Source organism: Chanodichthys erythropterus, chromosome 17 (genome assembly GCF_024489055.1).
Source record: "Chanodichthys erythropterus isolate Z2021 chromosome 17, ASM2448905v1, whole genome shotgun sequence".
NCBI classification, from domain to species: Eukaryota; Metazoa; Chordata; class Actinopteri; order Cypriniformes; family Xenocyprididae; genus Chanodichthys; species Chanodichthys erythropterus.
In genome coordinates, this window is record NC_090237.1 from 34,033,461 (window position 1) to 34,054,535 (window position 21,075).

Sequence of the window (21,075 nt, forward strand, 5' to 3'; positions counted from 1 at the left end):
ATGCCAAAGCAATTCCACTAATGCCAATATAGTTTTCAAGTCTTTTTAAAAGAATGTTGTGATCGATAGTGTCAAAAGCAGCACTGAGATCTAATAACAAAAATAGAGAAATACAGCCACGATCGGATGATAAGAGTAGATCATTTGTAACTCTAACGAGAGCAGTCTCAGTACTATGGTATGGTCTAAATCCTGACTTTAAATCCTCACAGATTCCATTTCTTTCTAAAAAGGAGCACAGTTGTGTTGAAACTGCCTTTTCTAGTAACTTTGACAGAAAAGGTAGATTCGATATTGGCCTGTAATTTACTAAATCTCTCGGATCTAGTTGAGTTTTTTTAATAAGAGGTTTAATAATAGCCTGCTTAAATGTTTTTGGCACGTATCCTAGTGTTAAGGATGAATTAATTATATCAAGAAGTGGATCTACGACCTCTGGAAGCATTTCTTTCAGTAGTTTAGTTGGCATAGGTCTAACATACATGTTGTTGATTTTGATGATTTGATAAGTTTAGATAATTCTTCCTCTCCTATAGCGGCAAATGATTCTAGTTTTACCTCAGGGACACTACAGTTCACTGTCTGAAGCGAAACTGTAGACGGTTGCATGTTTTTAATTTTCTCTCTAATATTTCAATCTTGCAAGTAAAGAAGTTCATAAAGTCATTACTGCTGTGCTCTATGGAAACGTCAGCAGTTGAATATCTGTTTCTAGTTAATTTAGCCACTGTGTCAAATAAATACCTAGGATTATGTTTGTTTTCTATTAAGAGATTTGAAAAATAAGTAGATCTAGCATTTCTTATAGCCGTTCTGTACTCAATCATTTTTTCTTTCCACGAAAGGTGAAAAACTTCTAGTTTTGTTTTCTTCCAACTATGTTCAGCTTTTCTAACAGCTCGTTTTAGAGCCAGAGCGTGCTCATCATACCACGGCGTTGGATTAGTTTCCTTAATCTTCTTTAGACGTAAAGGAGCGACTGCATCTAATGTGCTGGAAAAGAGAGAGCCAATAGTTTCTGTTGCAGCATCGAGTTCTTCTAAGTTGTCAGGTATACTAAGGCGATAAAACTGCTCGGGGAGATTATTTATAAAGCAATCTTTAGTGGTAGACGTGATGGTTCTACAATATTTATGGCTGGGTGGTGGTTTTGTAGCCTTGGCTAATTGTATTATACACGAGACTAAATAATGATCTGATATATCATCGCTCTGCTGTAGAATTTCAACAGCATCAATATCAATTCCATGCGACAGTATTAGATCTAAGGTATGATTACGACAATGAGTGGGTCCTGACACGTGTTGTCTAACTCCAATAGAGTTTAAAATGTCTGCAAATGCCAATCCAAATGCGTCTTTATTATTATCTACATGGATATTAAAATCACCAACAACAAGGACTTTATCCGCAGCCAGTACTAACTCTGATAGAAAATCAGCAAATTCTTTGATAAAGTCAGTATGGTGCCCTGGTGGCCTGTATACAGTAGCCAGCACAAATGTCAACTTACATAATGTTACATAAAGCACCATCACTTCAAAGGAATTATATTTGAAATTCTTTTGAATTGTTCTGAATATATTACTATAAATTACAGCAACACCTCCCCCTTTGCCTTTCTGTCGAGGATTGTGTCGATAATCATAACCTTGAGGACTAGATTCATTTAAAGTAATGTAATCGTCTGGTTTTAGCCAGGTTTCTGTCAAACACAGCAAGTCTAGTTTATTGTCTGTGATAATTTAATTTACAATAAATGCTTTTGAAGAAATAGATCTAATATTCAGTAACCCAAGCTTTATCATTTGTTTATCTGATTTATCTGTGATTTTCATTTTTTGAACATCAATTAAATTTTTACCCTTAAAAGGTTTCGGAAGTTTTTTGTATTTACTACTTCGAGGTACAGACACAGTCTCTATGTGATAATATCTAGGTGAAAGAGTTTCTATGTGCTGTGAATTATTTGAGTTCTGTGACGTGAGGCGGCTAGCAGACGGTCGGTTTAGCCAGTTTGTCTGCGTCCTGATCTGGGCCCTGGTTTGTCATGTTTCAGCTCTAAGACTATTTGCCAAATTTCTAGATAGAAGAGCAGCACCATCCCGGGAGGGATGAATACCATCTCTTTTCAACAGATCAGGTCTGCCCCAAAAGCTTTTCCAATTGTCTATGAAACCTATATTATTCTGCGCACACCACTTCAGCCAGCCATTGAGTGATGATAACCTGCTAACGATTTCATCACTCCGACGAACAGGAAGAGGGCCAGAACAAATTATTTCTGCTGACATTGAATTTGCGAGTTCACACACCTGTTTGAGAATTCGAGCATGTTGAATGTGCTTGACCAGCGTGTGGGGCAGTCATTTACAACAGTAAGGCCACACATGCCCAACATCCTATGTGTTGCAATGGATGACTTACGAAACAGCTTTACCACTGACCTTGCTTTATCAAGGATTCTTTTGACACCTGTCTCCTTCTGCACCATGTTTACCACCAGCTGTAAAGTATGCACCACGCACAGTGTTCTGTCTAAGAGTGCTTTCACATTAGCACTTTTGGTGCGCACCCGGGTTCGATTGACGTCAGAGTTTGGTACGTTTGGATGATGTGAACACGGTCTTCTGAACTCGGGTGCGCACCCGCAAACTGTACCCGAGTCCACTTAAAAAGGGTGGTCTGGGGTGTTCAAAAACAAAAATATAAAAGTGAGGAGAGCAACGTTATGCATTTTGCCGCCTTCTCCTGTGCCATCGTTACTAAGCAACCTAGTAAACAGCTGCTGGTTTGATGACGCAAACGAACCGCGGTTCGGACCCAAATAATATAATGTGAACACAGTCCAGTGGGTGCAGGGGGAAGGGGGAGCAATCGAACTCGGGTTCGGTCCAGGCAATCGAACCAAGTGTGAAAGCACCCTTTGTCAATATGATGATACCTAACAAGAGAAATACAACCAAATAAGTTTATATTTAACCCTCAAATTTAAATCTTAATGATGGAAATCCTTTTACATGACATTACAAATACATCATAAAAATTAAAAGATACACCACTAGAGCACAGTATCAATATTTCATTATCTCATATTCATTAACTATCATGTAAAATAATAACAAATACAACACACTCACCGTAGGTCATCATCTGTTGACCGTTAATCTGTTAATCATTTTCCACCATGGGGGAGTCTTCAGAGTCAGAGCTGGTTTCTTCTACTGTGGTCTGTTTAAATGCTGCCACCATATTACTTCCATTGTCTGTTATAATTGTAAGGACCTTTTCCTTTGATATTTCCCACTCCTGCAAACATTTGTCCACACATGCCTTGATTGACTGTGCAGTGTGTGGGTGGGCTACTTGTTCAAGGTTTAATAATATGTGTTCAGGTTTATTTTGTTCAACAAAAAAAGTAGCATGAACTTATTGCAAGGAATGAAGCCGACAGTCCTTTTTTCAGTCAGTGCCAATAGACATTCTCCTGACAGCAGACAGTCTCTTTTTGAATTTTTGTCTTTCGTCTTCATAATGTTTGTCAATCAGATTGCTTATTTTACTTTTCTTTGGAACAGTCAGCCTCCTATCTACTGTCTCCATCATTAAGATAAAGTCCTCATCTTCAATTGTCGTGACGGGTAATCCTGTGCACCCAATCCATTTTGCTATGGCGTCCTCCTTAGTCTGCTGTTCTTTAGAGTCACTTTTGTACTTTGATGCATTAAAAAGAGCTGTTGAAATACTCTGTTGGGATGTACTAATTTTATTGGACATGGTGGACCGTCCTTCTCATTTGAGGTCTTTTGTATCTGTTAAGTAGAAAAAAAATCTGGTTCATCAATTCAATAAATCTTTTTCTTTCCCCTCTATCATGCTTGTAAGATTCTAAGAACATCATGTGCCTGCTTTCTGTGCTTCTTTATCTCTGTCTAGCCATTACATCATGCTTAGAGAACATGTTACTTTTCTTAGAGTTGTGTACAACCCCTACTGATTGTATTAATGCTGAGTTGCCATTTTCACTTCCTATATTTTCAATATATAATTGGCTCTCTGACTGAATAAACTTTGTATCTTGGTTGAACTGCACTCTTTGTGTCTGAGTCTTCCATTTGATACCCAGGTACCTGCTTTTCTGTGCTGGATCGCTCAACCCGAATAGATCTTTTTGAATTGTATTATTAAGTTGAATTATTAGATTCTAACAGTTGGGGGCTCGTCCGGGAAAGGGGGGATATTCCCTAAAGAACTGGGAAAGAGAAAACAAGCGCACCGGGGATCGGAGGACCTACGAGAAGGGGGTAAGTGTTTTCTGATATTTCTATTACACTTGCCCCTGTAGGATCCTGTGTTGAAACATCTCGTAAGGGATACGAGATAGGTTTTTTATTAATAATCGCTAGTGGAATTAAGCTTTCCATTGTTGTTACATTTCGGATGGCAAACAGTAGTTGAATTGGCTATTAGCGTGAAAATGCTAGTGGAATAATTTTTCCATTGTTGTTACATTTCAGATGGCAACAGTAGTTCAATTGGCTATTAGCGTGGAGTGAATCACTAATTGTTAGTGATTTACGATTCCATTGTTGTGACACTGGCAACAGTAGCTATTATCTTTTATTAGCTATTAACGGGGTGGTTGGGGGTGCAGTACTGATCACACTGCACTCATTCACTCAGGGTTCATTCAGGGTTGAATTCATTCATTCAGGGTTCATTCACAGAGGAAGATATGCAATTGGCTAAACATCTAGTCAAAGAGGGGTGGGGAGATCCAACATGGCCGTATGATTATATGACAAAAAGCTATGAGGTATGGAAAGACATGAAAAACGTTTGGGACCAGGGCCCAGAAAAGAAACAAGTAGCTGCTTATGTAGCTAGGAATAAACGCTCTGCGATAGAAAAGCCCCCACCATACTGTTCGCCAGAACCCTCTGCGCCGCCTGTAATGAAATCCAAAACATTACAAAATAATTCACCAGTTGTGAAACAGGATATCAATGTTGAAGTGCCCAGAAAAAATGTGATGGTTTGGCTAAGAGCTGGAAATGTGATATCTTTGTAACCACTGAAAATGTCTGATATGGAATCAATATGCAAAAGTTTGCCTTCTCCCCAAGACGCTGTCATTCGCTGCAAATATCAAGCAGAAACCTAGGGAATCTGCCTCAGACTTCTATATTAGGTTCAAGAAGGCATGGGTAGAAGAGTCTAAACTCCCAAGGAATAATGAAATGAAGGCTTTGTTCATAAACACCTTCCTGAATAATATGCAGTCAAAGCAGGCGCAGCTGATCAGAATTACCACATCCAATCTTTTTGATATGGATATAGACGGATTGGGGAAGCGAGTTAGGAAACTGGATTCATCTGGTGGGCTCACAATTAAGACTGAGACCGCAATGTTTACAGGTCAGAGAAGTCAAGGGAAAGTGTATGATAGAAAAGCAGAAGTGAAACCACACTGGACCCAACAAAAGGGCCCAGCAATAGTTTGCTATTACTGTGGGCAAGAGGGTCATAGGCGTCATGATTGCAGAGAATGGAAAGTTCAACTGCAGAGGAAGCAGTGGGCTAAACCACAACAACAGAGAAGTTAAACACCAGCTAGCATGTATCCTACTACATGGAACAAAAAGACAGAATAGGGAGGCCCACAGAGTGACGTCAGTTCCAAACTATCAATGATGACCCTTAAATTTTCAAACAATAGTGATGATTTACCTTATATTACATTAATGGTGCATGGCCAACAACAAACATTCCTTTTAGATTCTGGAGTGGATGTAACATCAATGTCCTCCAGATATTATGAGGGTCCTTTGTCTAATCAAGTAGTTAACTTTGTGGGAATATCAGGAACTGACATTGAATGTCCAGTAACACCCCTTTTAGAAGTCAGAGCTTCTGGGTTTAAACCATTTTTTCACAAATTTACAATCATCCCAGAAGCACCGATGAATTTGCTTGGGAGAGATATGATGCATCGTCTGAATATGGATATCAAATTCACTGATAAACAGGTTGTGTTTTCCTTCTTATCCAGCTTGCAGGTCTCCATGGACCCACTGCCCACATGGGAAGAAACCAGAGAACCCAGCGAACCACTGCCTACCCTACCAAAACCTGACCCACCTCAGATGGTGCACAGCATGATTAACCCATTGCTGTGGTCACAATTTAAAGATGACACAGGGTTCATTGATATGGAACCATACAAAGCCAAATTCAATACGAACAAACCTGTCTATATTAAGCAGTATCCTTTATCTAAGGATAAGGACTTTGGTATTAAACCAATCATTGGCAATTTTATCCAGCAGGGTGTCCTCGTACCAATCGATTCGCCATACAACACGCCGGTTAATCCAGTGGTTAAAGCGGATCGAAAAACATGGCGATTGACAAGATTTGAGGGCTATAAATCAGTTAATAATACCGTTGGCACCGACTGTACCTGATGTTCCAACTGTTGTTAATTCAATTCCATGTACGCATAAATATTTCACCGTTATAGATCTCTGTGCAGCATTCTTCTCCGTACCTGTACATCCAGATACTCAGCCCATTTTAGCTTTTACATTTCAAGGCAAACAGCTAACGTGGACACGCCTTGCACAGTGCTACATTGACTCGCCCGCTGTTTTCTCGGCAGCAGTGCAAAGAACATTAGCCAAAATTACTGATTTACCTTCTACAGTCTGCGTTCTTCAATATGCGGACGACATCTTGGTCTCCGGGGAGACGAAAGAGGACTGCGAAAAGGCCTCCATCATCGTCTGCAATGTGCTCGCCCACGCTGGCTTTAAAGCCTCCAAAGAAAAACTTCAGTGGGTCCAGTCAAAAGTGACATACTTGGGACACATTATAATGCCCGGTTTGCGAGCGATATCTATGGATAGGGTCCAGATGATCAGAGAAATGAAGTCCCCTCGAACTGTGCAGCAGCTTCAAAGCTTTCTGGGGCTAGTGAACTATTGTAGATCCTTGTTACCTGACTGTGCGGTGCATGACAGGCACCTGAGGAACCTGATTGATCATAAAGCTCCGCCAAATACGCTTTTGAACTGGACAGAAGAGGCAGAATTGCACTTCACTGCATTGAAACAGGCCATCACCACGGCCCCAGCATTGGGCCTCCCCGACTACAGCAAAAACTTCCATTTGCATGCCCGCGAGGCGGAGGGGGTAGCTATTGGCGTCCTGTTGCAACAGCATGGGTCCACTTATAGACCATTAGCATACCTGTCTAAAAAATTAGATAATATAGCTTCAGGTATGCCAGCATGTCTTCGTGCTGTAGCTGCGGCTGCTCTGGTTGTACAGATGGCAGAAAGAATGGTGTTATCGCATCCGCTGATCCTTTACACCTCTCATCAGGTGGGAGCCATTTTGCATAATATGCAGACACAACATATGACAGCGCAACGACGCTCGGGGTACGAGGCAATCCTGCTGGCCACAAAAAACTTGACCATACAGCCAACAGCGTCAATTAACCCCGCGTTGTTAGGGATTATAGGAATGGCTGACATGGTAGACAATTCTACAGATCATGATTGTATCATTGAATTGACTTCATGTTCCTCCAGGGCCGATCTTTCGGATACGCCCCTGGATGGGGGGGAGAGTGTATATGTTGATGGGTCATGTTCAAAACCTTCTGATGGAGTTTATCTTTGTGGCTATGCAGTGTCGTCAGACACTGGAGAGACAATAGAGGCTTTTGCCTTGGACTACAATTCTGCTCAAGCTGCTGAATTGGTTGCGTTAATACGAGTATGTGAGCTGATGGCTGGAAATTTACACTGATTCAAAGTATGCATGGGGGGTGGTACATCACTTTGCCAAAACATGGGAAGCTAGAGAATTCAAAACAGCAGATGGAAAACCCATAGCTCATTCGAATTTAATAGGACAATTAACTAAGGCAGTTCAGTTACCCGCGGAAGTGGCCATAGTAAAGGTGAAAGGTCACGCAACTGGGAATGACGAACAAGCCATAGGGAATAGAAAAGCGGATGAGATAGCCAAAGAAGCAGCAAAGGCCCAAATCAGACCATTGTTCAATATGGGTAACCAGAGTCAGGTAACTATGACTGTGCATATAACTAATATACCTGATATTGACATTAAGATCCTGCAGAGTCAACGACACATAAGTTAAGACGTTCCACATTTTGGTAATTGTGGATCGATTTTCAAAGTGGCCAGAAGCATTCCCATGTGCAAAAGAAGATGCTAAAACTGTGGTAAAGGTTCTAACCAAAGAAATAATTCCTCGATTTGGCATACCTACCACTATTGACAGTGATAATGGGACGCCGTTTGCGTCAAAGGTAACGCAACTTTTAGCGAACGCGCTAGCGATTACGTGGAACTTCCATATACCGTACCATCCAGAATCTTCGTCCAATGTGGAACGTCTTAACCAGACCCTCAAGAGACGGCTCACGAAAGCCGTTATCAATACAGGGAAGAAATGGGTAGATTTATTTCCCATGGTGTTGACAGAGATAAGAATGACTCCATCTTCCACAACTAAACTCTCACCATTTGAAATACTAATGGGCAGGCCTTCCCCAACTCCATGGGTTAAAGGTCGTGCAGGCATTACTTCCTTAGGTGACCTGGAGGTGATACAGGAGGGCTACGTAACTTCCCTCATTGAGAAACTTAATTCCATATGTGCTGATGTCTCTTTGTGTCTTCCTCTTCTCTCAGAAAACCACACTCACCCTTTCGTTCCTGGGCAGAGTGTGCTGATCAAAAGCTTAAAACCAACGAAGGTGGGAGAACCGAGGTATCTTGGACCAGCCACGGTGATCGCAGTAACCAGGACAGGAGTTCTGACAGATTACCAACCGCAGTGGATACACGCTTCAAGAATAAAGCACGGTCCTACAGGAGAGCAGGCAAGCTCCAATTCAAAATAGAATCTCGAACGGGGATTCACCTTACTGCCCAACAAGGAGGAGGAAAAAACACTGATTAAGCAGAGGAGAGAACTACCTCAAAAGTTAGGTGGGGGTAATCCAAAGCAAGAAGATATATGACCCATGGAGTCAAACAGTGCTAACTCCTTACACAACCCTGTATGCACTAAGGGCTAAATTCTTATGAATGGAGGTACCACCGCTAGAGAGTTTCACACAGTGTTCATTAATAGTAGCTGTTGAAACGTTTGGTGAGAATATTGTTCACTTGGTTAAAAGTTCCCTAGAGTCAGAACCAAGATTGGAAAACATAATCCTTCAGAGACCAGAGACCATATCCAGATAAAATTTTGTTTTACAAATGCACATGGATGTTCAATGGGTAAGACATTCTGTCTTAAAGTGGCCATTGTAAGATTCTAAGAACATCATGTGCCTGTTTTCTGTGCTTCTTTATCTCTGTCTAGCCATTACATCATGCTTAGAGAACATGTTACTTTTCTTAGAGTTGTGTACATCCCCTACTGATTGTATTAATGCTGAGTTGCCATTTTCACTTCCTATATTTTCAATGTATAATTGGCTCTCTGACTGAATAAACTTTGTATCTTGGTTGAACTGCACTCTTTGTGTCTGAGTCTTCCAATTGATACCCAGGTACCTGCTTTTCTGTGCTGGATCGCTCAACTCGAATAGATCTTTTTTAATTGTATTATTAAGTTGAATTATTAGATTCTAACAATGCTCACATGCACAAGTAGTTCTGTACTACATTTCTACTCCTTTCACACCTCTTGTGGTGAAAACATTATCAAACATATGAAAACATTATTTAACAAACATTGTATGTTAAATCCTTAAAACTTCAGCCAAGACAAATAAAATTATGCCTAAAAACACAAAACAGCTTTAGCATTTAGAAATAACATTTACTGTAACTTTACACACATAAAATTGTGCTTAACATAAGTTGTGCTTACCTTTGCATGAATTTTTAGGATGATTCCCTTGCAGATGTCGCTTCAGATTTGTTGTGTTTTTTCCAGCGATTTCCACTCCACACGGTTTACACAAGGTCTTGTTTGTCTTGACATCAAACATGAAACTAGCCCATATATCTTCTCTTCTTTTTCTCCCAGCTGTTGCCATTTCACCCAACATATGCAAGGTGATGTCATGTAACTAGCATATCACGTCGCCAGATGGATCAGTTACTTTTAAAATGTGCGTGTGTGTCTTACATCTCATTTTTCCTCCTTGCTGAAGCCTTTTACAATAGCGCAGTGAAAACTGCACGTCTATTGGCTCAAAGGAATGAAACTCTTTAAGCCAATGACGGTGCGGCGTAGTCGCACGAGCCAATGGCGAAATAGCGCGCCAACAAGCCCGCCAAAACGGGCGTGGCTTATGGCTATATAAGCCAGCGTTTCGCCGTTGGATTCAGTTCTCTCTCCTTCAGCGACGATCTACACTTCGCTGGATCCTGCTGATCGCCTTTGCCACAGAACGAGCTCTCTACGCCATGGAAGAGGCCCCGCAGAGGACAGCTGAATCCGCCGCCTGCTCCCGCCGGTGCCGCCGAAGACTGCCGCCCAGAGCGCTGCTCTCGCCGCCCGCCGCCCGCCGCGAGCTTCCGGTTTCGCTTTCAGCGAGTCTCCTGCTGCCATCCGGCAAGCGTTTTTCAACGCACCAACGCCGCTGCTTCAGAGCTTCCGTTCGCGGTCTATACCGCTCTAAAAGAGCCCCCCCAAGCGCCGTTTTTACTGCGGCGGCATCCCAGTATGCCGCGCCACGCCTGTGGCACCTGCAGAGCCCCTCTGCAGGACGACGACGGCCATGGTGAGTGCGTCGGATGTCTGGACAGGCCCCACGCTGACGCCGCGCTCACCGAGACTTTATGCCCGCACTGCGAGTGCATGAGTCTCGCTTCTCTTCGCGCTCGGATCGCTTTCTTCTCTGAAAGCGCTTCCGCGTCCTGTGCCTTCCCGTCTTCTTCCTCCCGCGAGCCGGCAAGGAAAAGACAGCGAGGCAGAGGAGTTCAGCGCTCGGAGATGGGAGAACTTACGCCGGCCCAGCGCCCGCCGACCTCTCCCTCTTCTGTGAGAGAGCCGTCCCCCTCAGCGGAAGCGAGTGACCTCATCTCCTTCGGCGGCTCAGAGGATGAGCAGCCCGACAACTCCATGTCGCTCGCGGCATCTGAAGCGGAGGAGTGGGTCGGCGACGAAGAGCCCACCCCCCTGCCGTCACTAGAGCCCATTGACTCGCCGAGCTCATCCGTATCCTTTCCAAGGCCGTCGAGGAGCTCGACTTGGAATGGGCCACACCTGAAGAGCCGACTCACAGCAGGCTGGACGAGTGGTTTCTGCCGGTGCCCCGCCAGACCCATCGCCAGCGATCTGCATCCTTCTTCCCCGAGGTCCACTCAGAGCTCACGGAGTCCTGGCGCGCCCCTTACTACGCCCGCCTTTGCACTTCTTCACCTGCGGCTCTCACCTCGGTTGACGGCTCCCGTGAGAAGGGCTACGAGCAGATGCTGCCGCTCGACGAAGCCGTGGCCGCTCACCTCTGCCCGCCCGCTGCCGTGGGCTGGAAGAGCAAGAGGGCCCTTCCCTCTAAGCCCTGCCGTACGACCTCCGCCATTGCCGGCCGAGCGTACTCCTCTGCAGGGCAAGCAGCTTCAGCGCTCCACTCAATGGCCATCCTCCAGGTCTTCCAGGCCAAACTCCTCCGCTCCCTGGACGAGTCTGGAATCGACGCGCCAGCCTTCCGTGACCTCCGCAGCGCCACCGACCTGGCCCTGCGCGCCACGAAGACCACGGCCCAGTCCATAGGCAGGTCCATGGCCAACCTGGTTGTGTTGGAGCGCCATCTCTTGCTTAACCTCACAGAGATCAAAGACGCAGACAAGATGGCTTTCTTGGATGCCCCTGTCTCGCCCTCAGGTCTCTTCGGGTCAGCTGTGGAGGGGTTCACCGAGCGCTTCTCGGCCGTGCAGAAATCGTCCCAGGCAATGCGACATTTCTTGCCGAAGTGCTCAAGCTCTTCTTCTGCTGCAAGTCGATCCAAACCTGCGCCGACCCAGCCTCAAAGAAAGCAGCAGGCCACCTTGAAGGTGATCCTCTAGGTCAAGTCAAGTCAAGTCAAATTTATTTATATAGCGCTTTTTACAATTGGTAATTGTTTCAAAGCAGCTTTACATATTAGAAGCACAGAAAAAAGAGAAGTGGTTAAAAATAAGCTGTACAAGCAGGCGTGGTAATATGTAACATATACAAGATGGTGCTACATTAAGCCAATGTCGGCTGACTCCCAGGGGTGGAAAAAAACCCCTAGGAGAAAAACCCAGCCTGCTAGCACTGGGAAAAAAGTCCTAGGAGGGAAAAAATCCCTTGGAAGATATATGTAAATAGTTATGGAGATCAAAATCTGAATTATACATTTTTATTATAGAGATTAAAAATAGATTATATATAAATATATGTAAGCGGATACGGAGATTAAAAATCTGAATTATAGATGCAGCCAGAACTGGATCTGTAGGCCCATTGTAGTCAGGTCCAGACACAGGTTCTCCATCTGATCTGGATACGGCCTGGATCCAGCACCCGGCAAACCTCAGGATAAGCAGAGAGACTGATATTAGCGTTAGACTGATATTCTGATGTACAGGTATATCTAGTGTTAAAGGAAATGTTCTCGGTTCCGGCCGACCTAATTATTGCAGCGTAACAATCCTTAAAAAGTATTAATGTTCTCGGTTCCGGCCGACCTAATTATTGCAGCGTAACAATCCTCCAAAAGTATTTATATCATTTTTTACCTCTAATACACCACTATGTCCAACTCCGTTCAGCTTCCTGCTAGTGAGGTCAAAAAACGCGTTCTGGTGACGGAAGTGATGTCTCGCCCATATACTTCAATGAGCGGAGACATCACTTCCGTTGTCAGAGCGCGATCTGACCTCACTCACCGGAAGCTGAACGGAGTTGGACATAGTGGTGTATTAGAGGTAAAAAATGATATAAATACTGTTCGGTTTCTCACACAAACCGATCGTTTCGTGTCTTAGGACATTAATGTGTCGTCACGAGCCGCAGGGTTTCATTTGGATTTGTCTAAGCAAGGTTTATTCACTCTTATAGGTGAAGTTCCCATCTACTGCAATTATCTGAATGACAGAGGGCAGCGGTTGCAGTTAAAAAATCATCATTTGTGATCGACTGAAGAAAAAATGTCACCTACATCTTGGATGCACTGGGGGTAAGCAGATAAACATCAAATTTTCATTTTTGGGTGAACTATCCCTTTAATAATATTTGGTTTAGGACTGCACGATATTGGCAAAAAAAAAAAAAAAATCTGCAATATATATATTGCGATATGAAAAAAATTCACCAGATGCCTTAAATAGCTCTATTTGGAAAGAAGTAATCATTCTAGGAGGATTGGGTTGATTTTGTAGGTGAGTGAATGCACATAGAAAATAATGAACAAATTATAAGCATAGATAAATATAGAACAAAGATACAAATGAAATAAATAGTGCTTTATATTTTTCAGCTAAGTCTAACAGTATTCAGTAGGGCTGGGTATTGACAATGTTCATGATTCGATTCGATTTCTATTCACAAGCTTGCAATTCGATTTCGATTCAATATTGTTTATTTTGGATGTATATCAGATACAGTTAATGACAAATTTTCTTGAAGAAAAAAAATCTCTCAAATAATGCTATAAACTAGACGAGGGAGTCACTTGGTACTATATTACTATAATATTGAACTTATTTACATACAAACACTTAATTACAATAAATAGTTTTTTTTTATAATAAAGTTATAATACTAACTTTAGAATTACATAATCATATTTCTACTCCAATTTGTTTTTTGAAATATAAACATTTAAATCATGGCTGTCATAAATAATTTATTCAAACATGCATTAAATACATAAATTAATTATAAATAAAATAAACATTTAAAATAAAATTATAATGAAATGTAAAAAAATGTAAAAGAAATGTAAAAAAAAATGTAATTAGCAGAATGCTCCTCTCTATAGCTGACTAATGAGTTTATGCTGAATATGATTTTTCTGAAGTAAATGTGACGTTACATGACATTGTTTACAAGCTGTTTTATTGACGTCTTTCCACGGTTGAAACACTGATCTGAGCGATTAAATGTGACATGTTATGGATCAGTTGTACTGTATCTTGTAACATACCTTCAGATGTTCATTCATATTTATTTCACACTGTAACTGGTATTAAAGTGGAGGAGATGATCGTTACACAGTACACATCTTGGCTTCAATCACTATCAGCAACTCTTTTCCTTTAGGAATACCAAATGGGTCTAGGAGGGTGGTGGAAAAGAACATCAAATGTCTTTGTTCATTTTTGATTATTTTCAAAACTACAAAGGTGTATATAAACTTTGGAGTGCAACTATATCTCTATATTGCTTTCATTCAATTGAGCCAATTATAATAATGGACTGACTCTGTTTACAAACAATTGTTTTCCTTCTGTTTATCTTTTTCCTCAAGGTATTTTTTTTTTTTTTTACTTTCCTGCCTCTTTGGAACATGTCCATTTACGCATACTGTGTAGAGATGGTGCGCAGCTTCATGGACATTTGAGGTTTCCTGCCGATGGAGAGCTTCTGGGACATTGACATAAACAGCACTTTTTCCTACAACTTCAAAAAAGTTGGTGATAGACAATTTTGGTTTTTGTGCCTTTTGAATTTGTCAGGTTTTTTGTTTTGTTTTGTTTTTCTTTTCAAAATTACATTCACTGTAATGCTGGAGAAAGATTTTAGAAGAAACCTTTTGGTCCTGTTTAATGTTCAATGCTAGTAAAGGTTTCAGAGCTTCTAAGTAACTAGGTTCGATAACACTTTACAATAAGGTCTCATTTGTTAACATCAATTAATATATTAGACAACATGATCTAACTATGTGCATTAACTTTTTACAGTATTTATTCATCTTTTGTTAACATTAGGTAATAAAAAATATAGTCTTTTCAAGTTGGTTAATAAAATGTATAGTCATTGTTCATGTTAGTTTACAGTGCATTATCTATTAACATATGCATGATTAAAATCAAGTTACATAAGTAAATGTTAAAATGAATATTAACCAGGATTAATAAATGCTTTGAAGTATTTTTCATTCATAGTTAATGTTAACTAAAATAGTTAAATAATAAAAAGTTATTGTAAAGTGTTACCCAAAGTTTTGAATCTTTTCTTTTCTTTACATTTTGTTTGTATACATTTTTGTTTGTATCTTATTTATCATCTTATAGATCATACCGAATGATTTTATCTGAAAATGTAAAAATGCAGTAAGTGATGGGTAGGTTAAACTTTAGGTACCTTTGTATGTGAGGGAGAAAATGATATATATAAGCCTCTCTGTCCTCCAGACTCTTTCTATATGAGAGTTAAAGTGTTGTAAATGTTTGTGTTTGTATAGTGTTTCTTGGGTTTTTCTTGTGCATCAACAAAAAGGTTTTTGTGTATTTGTTTTAGAGATTGTTTTGTCAATAAATGTAGAGGGTTTCAATTTGCATTTGTGTTGATTGCAATATTTTGAAATATACTAAATTGTAACTTCATTATTATATGTAACTACAAATAATGTAATAACAAATGTAAATAATGTAATTACAAATGTATTAAATGATATAACAGTGTACATGTAAATTACATTGAAGTATATTTTAGTTTACATTAATTGCTTGTCAGTACATTCGGAAGTACACTTTTACCATATTTCAAAGTACATAAAAAATTGTATTAAAGTCGCACTTAAGTAGTTTTTAAAAAATCACTCAGAAATTCAACTTATTGCATTTAATATGAACTTAATCTGTGATATATTTAAAATTAATTACAAATAGAATGCACTTAAGCGGCTGAAAACATTACATTTAATTCACACTTAAGTGTATTAATAACGTCTCGGTTACGTATGTAACCCTCGTTCCCTGAAGGAGGGAACGGAGACGTACGTCAGTAGTGACCGACGAATTGGGATATCGCTTAGAGAGCCCTATCATCTTCGTGTAAACTAAAACAAGCCAATGGAATTGGCGTGCGATATTTGCATAATGCGCACCGCCCCCGACAGGTGTATATAAATAGGAAGCAGATGCAATCGCACTCTGTTTTTCGCTGAGGAGACAACTGGTGTCCGCACTACAGCGAGGGTACAGAAACTGTGGCGACGGGACGTACGTCTCCGTTCCCTCCTTCAGGGAACGAGGGTTACATACGTAACCGAGACGTTCCCTTTCAGTCGGTCACGTTCGACGTACGTCAGTAGTGACCGACGAATTGGGATCCCAACTAAAGCGCCACAGTTACGAAACCCCTTCCAGTGCCCAGCGCAAGCTCAGCCGCCCATAGCACCGGCTGGCGGTGAAGGGGGCAAGCTTACACCGAGAGAGTCTACTGCTGTCTAACCACTACCCACTAAGTAAACTAGACACACTGGGGAAGCGAACCCGTAAGGGACGCTGCGGAAACCACTACCTACCCAATGGGGGAGGAGTTTACGTGGGAATACACACATGGACTGGCCCGGGGGGGCAATACGCATATGGAGTCCCTGGGATGGCTCCACCTGGTTAGGGGGAGACTCATCTGACAGGTGACAGCAGAGCTGGCTCTGCTAAGGGAAAGACACGGACTCGGCCCATAGGGAGTTTTAAACCGTGGAAAATACACATATGGGACCGCTCACGTAGAGGGGTCACGACATATGGGCCCCAGCCAACAGACAGCGTCAGCGACGGATGTAGGCCTGGCATCAGACACTCCGCAATGTCCGAGCCGAAGGGGGAGGCGGAGGAACTCGACAGGGTTCGCCAAGCGGGGAACACGACGGGAGTGAAAGTATGCACGTATCCGGCCAGTGGCGGGAATGGCATTGCAAGCCGACACTTAGAGTGGGTACAACACGTCTACCGACTAGTGGATGCGAGTACACGCGAGGATACCGGCTCTACACGTAGGCTATAAAACCTAGCGAACGTGTTAGGTGTCGCCCAGCCCGCAGCTCTACAGATATCTGTCAGCGAGGCGCCATGAGCCAGCGCCCAGGAAGAGGCCACCCCTCTGGTGGAGTGGGCTCTCAACCCGAGCGGGCAAGGCACGCCCTGGGATTCGTACGCCAAGGCGATGGCATCCACTATCCAGTGGGCCATCCTCTGCTTGGAGACAGCCTTTCCCTTCTGCTGGCCTCCGTAACAGATGAAGAGCTGATCTGAGGTCCTAAAGCTTCGCGTTCTGTCCACGTAAACGCGCAGAGCGCGGACGGGACAGAGCAAAGCTAGGGCTGGGTCTGCCTCCTCCGAGGGCAGCGCTTGCAGGTTCACTACCTGATCTCTGAAGGGAGTGGTAGGAACCTTGGGCACGTATCCAGGCCGGGGTCTCAGGATGACATGAGAAGCACCGGGCCCGAATTCTAGGCACGTTTCGTCGACCGAAAATGCATGCAGATCCCCTACCCTCTTCAGGGAAGCCAATGCAACCAGAAGAACCGTCTTAAGAGACATTAGTTTCAGGTCGACTGATTGCAAAGGTTCGAAGGGATGACCCCGGAGAGCTGTGAGAACCAGGGTCAAATCCCAAGAGGGTACGGAGGAAGGGCGAGGAGGATTCAGTCTCCTGGCCCCCCTCAGGAATCTGACGATCAGATCGTGTTTCCCCAGGGACTTACCCTCAACTGCATGGTGATGTGCGGCAATGGCGGCAACATACACCTTGAGGGTGGAGGGAGACAGCCTTCGCTCCAACCCATCTTGCAGAAAGGAAAGCACGGATCCGACCGAACATGACCGGGGGTCCTCTCGGCGAGAGGCGCACCATTCGACGAACAGGTTCCACTTCAGCGCGTAGAGATTCCTAGCTCTAGCGGAAGTGATGGTGTCTACGACCGCTTGCGGGAGATCACTCAGAACCTCCGCATCCCGTCCAGGGACCACACGTGGAGGTTCCACAGATCGGGAGGCGGGTGCCACAGGGTGCCCCGTCTCTGAGTCAGGGTGTCCTTCCTCAGAGGAATCGGCCAGGGAGGTGCTGTCACGAGGAGAATGAGGTCTGAGAATCAGGTCCGAGTGGGCCAGTACGGAGCCACTAACAGAACCTGCTCCCCGTCCTCCCTGACCTTGCACATGAATAGTGCGAGAAGGCTCACTGGGGGAAGCGCATGTTTGCGCAGACCCGGGGGCCAGCTGTGTGCCAGGGCATCCGTGCCGAGCGTGCCGCCGGACAGGGAATAAAACCACTGGCGGAGGGCAGTTTCCGGGGAGGCAAGCAGGACTACCTGGGCCTCGCCGAACCGCTGCCAAATCAGCTGGACCGCCTGGGGGTGGAGCCGCCACTCGCCCGCAAGTAGATGCTGCCGTGACAGCTCGTCGGCTGCACGGTTGAGCACACCTGAGACACGAGTGGCCCGAAGGGACCTCAGATCCTTCTGACTCCACAACAAGAGATGGCGGGCGAGTTGCAACATGCGACGGAAGCGTAGACCACCTTGACGGTAGGTGTACGCAACGGCCGCAATGCTTAGTGAGCGGACTAGAACGTGCTTGCCTGACAACAGCTCCTTGAAGCGGGCCAGCGCAAGACGGACCGCTAGCAACTCGAGGCAATTGGTATGCCAATGCAGCTGAGGCCCCGTCCAAAGACCTGTCACTGCATGCCCGTTGTACGTGGCCCCCCATCCCGTGGCAGAGACATCTGTGGAGACCACAGCGTGCCTGGACACTCGTTCGAGGGGTACTCCGGCCCACAGGAACGAAGGGTCCAACCACCGGACAAGGGTGCGACGGCAGCTCGGTGTCACGGGGACACGGAGCGTGCCGCACTGCCACGCCCATCTCGGGACCCGGCCGCGGAGCCAGTGTTGAAGCGGTCTCATATGAAGCAATCCGAGCGGCGTTACCGCGGCTGCAGATGCCATATGCCCCAGGAGCCTCTGAAAATCTTTCAGTGGAGCCGCTGTCCTGCACTTGAGCGAGCTCAGGCAGTTCAACACCGACTGGACGCGCACCTCGGTGAGACGCGCAGTCCGTGCGACCGAGTCTAGCTCGAGACCGAAACAAGAGATCCTCTACCCGGGGGCGAGTTTGCTCTTGTCCCAGTTGACCTGAAGACCCAACCGGTTGGGAGCTACAACCATGTCGGGTAGGACTTTGTACTGACATGCCCGACCCTCGAACGCAGACCGACCTAGGAAGGGTCTGCGTCGAGGCAGAATCGAGACATGAAAGTATGCGTCCTTCAGGTCTATTGCTGCAAACCAACCCTGGGGACGGTCCAGGATTGGCCGTAGCCCACCGCCCTTTTACGGTACAATGAAGTAGGGGCTGTAAAACCCCGACTTCATATCGGCTGGAGGGACCGGCTTGATTGTACCCTTCGCCAGGAGGACAGCAATCTCCACCCGGAGAACAGGAGCAGTGTCCAACGACACCGGAGTGAAGTGGACAGCCCTGAAGACCGGGGGACGCCGGGCGAACTGAATCGCATAGCCGAGTCTGATAGTACGAATGAGCCAACTGGACAGGCTGGGGAGCGTGCTCCACGCTTCCAGACACTGAGCCAGCGGGACCAAAGGCACCACAGACGCACCGGGGGTGGGGCAGCAAGGCAGAGAGGGACCCGACTCGGACGGCTTGAGGGCGGCCCGGAGTGGGGTCGGACTCTGCGAGGCAGCAGTGTGCATGGGAGACGGCGCACGGGACGCGGTCTGCACCAACACACTGCCACCTGCTGGCGAATGGGGAGGGAGCTGACAGCAGCGAGGCGGAGCCTGGCACACTGGCAGACACCCCCTGTTGCGACCTGGAGTTTGAGGAAACTGCTCTTTTTGTGGCAAAGTGGGTACCGCTGGACTCCGGAGAGCCAGCGGCGGTAGATGGACAGCCGCCACAAAATCCCCCCCGGCCCTCCTCCGGGGGTGGGAGAGCAGATGGAATACTCTCCCAAAGGGCAGGAACCTTCCGCTCCAGGTCGCCCGTCTCAGGGCCGAGTTTTCCCCGACCGCTTGCCACCTGGCTGGCAGAGACGGGCTGGGCACCACGTCCACGCCCGGCACCCTGCTGTTTGGCTGGTGTAGGCTGCTGCTTTGCCAACTTAGCAGGGGCGGAGGAAGACGCAGGCGGGCGCCCTCGGCGACGAGCGGGCTGAGGCTGAGCCACGGGCGGCTGGGTGGAGGCAGCAGCGGACCGCCGTGGCATGACATGTCTGATAGCCTCAGCCTGCTTCTGTGCAGCGGAGTACTGTTGGGCACAGTTCTCCGCCGCGTCGCCGAAAAGGCCGACCGGAGACACGGGGGAATCCAGGAACCGATGTTTGTCGGTCTCCCTCATGTCTGCCAAGGTCAGCCAGAGGTGGCGTTGCTGGGCTACCAAAGTAGACATCGCCTGGCCAACAGAACGCGCTGTCACCTTCGTTGCCCGGAGGGCAAGGTCAGTGGCAGCACGCAGCTCCCCAAGCAGCTGTTGGTCAGGACCTTCCTGGGGCATCTGCGACAGCGCTTTTGCCTGATAGACCTGCAAAAGGGCCATCGCGTGCAGGGCAGAGGCAGCCTGCCCACAGGCACTGTAAGCTTTCTCAGTCAGACCGGCTGAGAGTTCACAGGCCTGGGACGGGAGACGCGGCTCACCACGCCAGCCAGCGGCCGTTGGACACAACTGCGTCGCAACAGACCGCTCGACTGGCGGGATCTTCGCGTACCCCCTGGCTAGCCCGCCGTCCAGGGAGGTGAAGGCAGACGAGTGACCAGGCCCTGTACGAGCCCCATGCGGAGCTTGCCAAGACCTGGTCACCTCATCGTGTACTTCCGGGAAGAAAGGCATTGGGGCGGGACGCTGGATTTGACCAGCGCGACCCCCCGCCAAGTACCAATCGTCCAACCGAGATGGGCCGGGACAGGGTGGAGGGTTCCACTCAAGCCCGACGCACAAGGCGGCCCGGGAGAGCACAGCCGTGAGCTCGGGATCCGACTCGGGCAACGCTACCGTCCCGGGCGGCAGCGCGTCCGAATCCTCCCCCGAGGACTCAGGCTCACCTTCCGATGCAGCGATCGACATCCGATCCGCCGCCAG